Genomic DNA, 6,501 nt, shown 5'->3' with positions numbered 1-6,501 from the left:
CTGGCTAGTACGCACTTCATGAACACCTTGTAGATGGTAGGTAGGAGAGATATATCTCTCCATGTTGTTAGATCCTCAGGAATATTGCCCTTTTTTGGGATACGGTGGATTAATGCTCCCTTCCATGAATCTGGTACTCTTCTGTTTTCCAGACAGACATTAAAGATTGGCGTTAGAATCTGACACGACTGTGTGGTTTTTAGAGTCTCGTATGTCACCCCATCGATGCCGCTGGCTTTACAGTTAGGGAGGCCATGTAGAACATCCTGTACCTCTTCAGCAGTAAAGTGCTCAGTGTTAGGAAGGAATGTAGGTTCAGGTGGTGGCACATCTCTGTGCCAAGGTGGGGGTGGAAGATCATTATTATGCCCATGGTCTTTACATTTATTGTCATAAAAAGACTGTATGACAGTAATGTCACTGGGGCAGGAGGGGGGGTCGAGGTACTCACTGTTGTTCAGGATCACCTGGATTGCCTTAGATCTCCTCTTCTGCCAGAGGTCTGCTAGCTTGTTCCTGCTGACTTTACGCCCCCTGGTGGAACCAGGGCGTGCTGCTGTTTGTAGTGACGGCAGGACAGTGTCACGCAGGGAACACAGCTGGAGGCGGATCCAGTCAGCTGTTGTTGTAGCTGTCACAACATCAGGATATGGATGTAGCCGCGGGAACTTCTTCAGAACTCTTGCCACGTATTTCAGAAGTTGTATTCCGAAAGCTGTTCCACTGTGGCTCTGAGCTGTAAATACTCCGTTCTTGAAGAATATTCCATTAAGAATTGTAGCGAGTTTTATCCACTTTCCTGGATCGCCAGAGGAAACAAACTTCTCGTGCGGCGGTCGCTTAGTGTTTAAGCGGTCCCTGTAAGTCTTCTCTTGGGCCTGGAAATTCACCCATTGCTGTTCCGACAGCGGACGGACATACTGCTGGAACGTAGCCGGGTCCAATGCCTCACTCCCCGGTAAATGTTCGCGGGAGGGGCCGTCGGGGGGCCGTGGCTGTTGGTAGATTCTACCGGTGAGTAGAGCCTCCTTGTACCCACGCTTGATCGTCGCGATCAAGCACATAATCCACAGCAATTGCACACACACACACACACACACACACACACACACACACACACACACACACACAAAATATACTGCTATACACACTTACATACTGTGTACGTGAGACCGCAAGTGTGGCAGCTAAAGTTACATCGTGCACAGAGTATCTCCTTGGTTTCAACAAGACAAAAGTTCCAAGCCAGGTTTGTGTCACTATGTAATAATACATTCATAATTCATACATATTTTGACCATAAACCAGCAAGTGTCTTACCTTGGTGTGAAGTTTAGATAGCTGCTTGTCGTCCAGGTAGTTCTGGGTGTACACACGCCTCTTATAGCGGAACTGAAACACAGTGCACAGAGAGAGAGAGAGAGAGAGAGAGAGAGAGATTAACTGTATATATGATGATTTTGGGTGTGACAGTACAGTGACAGTACAGTAGAGGGACCCCCTGGGGACCCCCACACGGTAACTGTCATTTCTCTACCGTTTCGGACGCGGGGCGGCTCGCCGGACCCGGGCCGGCACCCTGGGCACGTTCCTGTGGGTCTGGAAGTTCCGGGGACCCCCAAGGGAACCCCACACGGAGTTCCACCACTCAGATCACACGGTTGTGATTTTTTAATCTTAAATTGTTATCTAGTTAGTGATATTTTCCTATTAGAATTGGGGGGAAGTGGCTCAGGAGGTAGAAGGTTCCTGGTTCGATACCCAGCTCCTCCTGGCTGCGTGTCTAGGTGTCCTTGAGCAAGACAGAAAGTCTAACTGCCCCCGATGAGCATGTTGGTACCTTGCATGGTTTTCTCTGCCATCGGTGTGAACTGTGAATGGGTGAATATGAAATACATGGTAAAGTGCTTTGGAGAAAGGTGCTATATAAATGCAGTCCATTTACCAACACAATATAACAAGCACATCTGTAATGGCTGGAGCTGATCTTCCTACTCCATTTAGAAATGTAGACTCTGGTGTCTTTAAGGTACTATACTTATTGACAAGTAGAACTGTCGGAAGCCGTTGCTGTCGGGCAGAAACTTTGTATCTCCATATTTTAACTTTTTGTGGGTTTGTTTTCCGTAAATGCATGCTCTACTACAGTGTCACACCAAAGATTAAAAAGCAGCAGATCTGCAAGCTCAACACACAGTGCGAAGCAACACATTTTGAGCTTCTACTACTTTTGCTATTTTTAATTTGGAATCCGGAAAAGTGACAGTTTTGGTACATATGAGGTTTCCACCCGACAGAGACAATATGATAGTGATAGCTTGTAGCTTTAAAGTGACATTTTGCTGAGGTTTGTATTCATGGTAGTAACTAAGTAACCTGAGAAACAGGAATGACACAACTAGGTTACTTCATATTAACAGCGGCGTCAACTTTGGGAGTGCCTGAGGGCTTGGGCACTCACTGAAAAAATAATAAGACAAATAGCACCCACTGAGATTAAGGCTGAAGATCCCCTCCCCCTGGTCATTTTGTCACGTAGGCACACACCTTTACGGTGTTCACAGAACAGGTATTGAAATTCGTGAGCAATGGTGTACGAGATTGGTAATACATTGGTCAAATCATGACATTGTTAGACCATCTGGGGGAAATAAATAAATAAATCTGCGTCGTCGTCGTCCCACCTAGCTAAAGGTAAAATCCACCCGCCGCTTATGGCTGAAACAATTTAATTATTTACTGTTGATCATGCTGAAATGTTGAAACAAGATGCTGAAACAATTTAATGTGTTCGTTAATTGTTGTGAACTGAAAGCGCGCACCACTGTATTTATTAGCAAACTGTAAATTATAAAGTACCAAAAAAATGTTTTTTTCCCCCGCTGGGGGGGGGGGGGGGGGGGGGCAGGGAGGCGGGGCGGGGGGCACCCACTGCCGTTATAGGAACCTGCCGCCCCTGCTTCATAATGCAAATTTTACAGGATTACAATTGGAGGATTCATGTCCAAACAAGCGTATCCATTACTTAATCTCCAGCAGGTTAGACTACTATTATGGTCTCTATAGTCTTGGAAAGTAACTAAATACTTAATTTACTGTACTTGATTTTGAGGCACTTCTATACTTAACCTTTGTACGTCCATTTTTCAATACTTGATTAATACCTCTACTCTAATATATATCAGAGGCAAATGTTGTACTTTTTACCCACAATTATTAGAAAGCTTTAGTTCAAATTTACTTTGTAGATACAAAATAATATGTAACATTAACCAATTAAGTCCCATTTTGTAATAGCCATACTAAGCTGAACTTATAGATCTGCACATTTTGAAAAGCTTTTATTTTATTTATAATTGGCCATTCATAATGAGTAGTTTTACTTTGGTACTGTAGTATATGTTGATTTCACCCAAGTAAGACTTTTAATACAGGCCTTTATTTCATTATTTCTATAGCGGTATAGTATTGCTACCTTTATTTAAGTGCAGAATTTGAGTACTAATTCCAGCACTGATGGGATGGCCTCCTCTCAGGTCTCCCCCAAAAAGACAGACAGTTACAGCTCATTCAGAATGCAGCTGCTAGAGTTAACTAAAACGAAGAAAGCTGCACATGTTACTTACAGTGAGTCACAGAATTGATTTAAAAAATATTGGTGATTGTCTTTGAATCACTCTATGCTTTAGGGCAGGGGTTTAGAACTGATTGTGAACCAGGGACCACCACCCGGACTAAGAATCAATATGAGTGTGATGTGATGTAGGGGAACAAGCTTGAAATTAAATGACTGTTAAGGGGTTATTTAATTTGCTGCACGGTACTATGTGCAACAAATTAATCAGAGATATGATCTAGTGGTCCAGAGCTCAAAAGAGATTGAGAACCACTGACCCATTCATATCCATTCATATCCCATGTTAACTTTGGCTGTTCTCTTAACCTTCCATATTACACTCATGTTAAGTGATTCATTGCAACTTCTGTATGAGCGAGCTGATGCATGCGATTGATTATGGGCACATTTCCTAATAATGCTGACTCAACCAGGCAATCCGGTATAACTCCCTATTATGTGTAAGTTCTTGACGTCGAACTTCACAGTAACCGACATTGACGCTTTAGGGCCAAATACATATTCTTGCATTTACATAATGAATCCAGGCCAGAAGTGACAGATCAAATACCGTTTTAAAACGAAATCATGAACAATCCGGTACAACTCCTTTTCCTGTACTGTAAGTTCTTGACTTCTGACATCACAGTAACTGACATTGATGCTTTAGGGCCAAATACATATTCTTGCATTTACATAATGAATCCAGAAGTGACAGATTTACTAACCGTTTTAAAATAAAATGAAAAAAGAAATAAAAAGAAAAGAAAGAAAATCTGGGAAAAGTTAGTAGATCTGCTACTGGTGAAGTTTTTATGCAAAAGAGTATTTGAGGATTGCACACTGCCCACTCCTGTGTCCTACCTGCCAGTTCTTGCAGGAATTGCCCCGTCCGGCCTCCGACGAGAGGCTGCTACCATCAACCTAGCAAGGAAAGCCAAAAAACACGACTGGCACATCCTACACAACACCACAGTGGAAATGGAGCCTCCAAACAGACTCAAGTCCCGCCACCCTTACAACAAGGCGGCACAAGACATGTTGCGTTCTATCCCGGAGGACTCATCCACCAGTGCATGGCTGGCGGCATCTTGGAAGCAGGAGTGGGAGTCTGCTGGGCCCTCCCGTATGCACCACTACATCCTTGACCCGGGTGATGGTGTTGAAGGAGAGGACCTACCACGCCGGCAGTGGACCCTACTGAACCGCCTGCGCACTGGAGTCGGCTGCTTCAAATCAGCAATGAAGAGGTGGGGCTTGGCGGACAGTGCAGGATGCGACTGCGGCGAGCCTGAGCAATCTGCCGAGCACATCATTAACACCTGCCCCCTGTACAGACCTCCTTCGGAGGCCGGCCTCTTCCACGTGGGACCAGAGACAAGGGCGTGGCTACTCGATACTGAGTTGGACATTTGAGGATGATACACGAAAGAAGAAGGATTGCACCAACTAGTCCTTTAATTCCAGGCTTTTATGATGAAAACATTTTAGCTTACAAATTTCAGTTTCTTCTTTTTTACTTAAAGGGATAGTTCAGATTTTTTTAACTTAAGTTGTATGAAATACTTGCCATTAATATAGTGGTTGCAACTGTATTAATTGATTGCCCGAGTCCTGTGGTGGGAGTTCTGCTCTGGTTTTGGTCAATATTAAGTAGTTCCGGTCATTTTGTGGGGGGCACTGGGGCCACGCAGTAAAAGTAAATGAATCCACAAAACGAACGTAATTTGTATTGTTGACCTATTTCTAAAATATTAGCGCGACTTCCGTTCAACTTTGACCGATCTATCACATGGAACTATTTTTTGGGCGTAGTGATATGGACACAAAAAACATAGTCCTGTGAGATAGAGGGGTAAAAAAAGAACGGAAGTTGCACTAATATTTTAGAAATAGGTCAACAATACAAATTACGTTAGTTTTGTGGATTCATTTACTTTTACTGCGTGGCCCCCAGTGCCCCCCACAAAATGACCGGAACTACTTGATATTTCACCAAAACCAGAGCAGAACTCCCACCACAGGACTCGGGCAATCAATTAATACAATTGCAACCACTATATTAATGGCAAGTATTTCATACAACTTAAGTTAAAAAAATCTGAACTATCCCTTTAATGTTATGGAATGCCTTTTTATGCCCTGTGTTTGTAAATGTGCTTTACAAATAGTGTACTTTCCATGCCTTACTCCGTAGTCTTCTTAATAATTCTCACTAAAAGTAACAAAGTAAACAAAACCTAGAGCTGCTCAACTCTCAAGTAGAAGTTATGAATCTTAACAATAAAATCAATCTTAACTGTATAAATGCAGCTCTTGTCTTGTCGTCATTCGCGTTCATGATAATACAAGATAACATGAACATGATATACAACAATCTGTTTTAGGGTAGATTTAATCGTAGATTTAATGTTTAACCTTACCCTATATTCTTCATTGTATCTGCTATTTTCACAGAATGTTTCCTTATGACATGATGATGCCCATAATAGGGACGCTAGTTCATGTGGTCAATGTATAGATAGTACACCAGACCATCGGTTACCATTATCAATTGTAGACGTGCAGGGCCTGTTACAATAAATTGGTCCTCACTAATGTTCATGATAAAATAGCACAATTTCAAGATATCGTCACTCTATACCTCATTATTTGACCTTCATTTACCCTCAACCACTGCCTATAAAAATCTTTGGGCCCAGGACCTGGAGGAAGACATTTCTGATGAAACCTGGGAGGCCATTATGGGTCGTGTAAACATGGGGTGTTGCAATGTAAATTTCTCCACCGGGTATACTGGACCAAGGTTCGGTTAGCCAGGATTTATGATAGTGTCGATCCAACGTGCGATAGATGCCACCAGGCTCCAGCTAATCTTCTTCATA

Source organism: Electrona antarctica, assembly GCF_951216825.1.
Source record: "Electrona antarctica genome assembly, chromosome: 12".
In the NCBI taxonomy this organism is placed as follows: Eukaryota; Metazoa; Chordata; class Actinopteri; order Myctophiformes; family Myctophidae; genus Electrona; species Electrona antarctica.
This window is presented reverse-complemented; position numbering follows the sequence as displayed.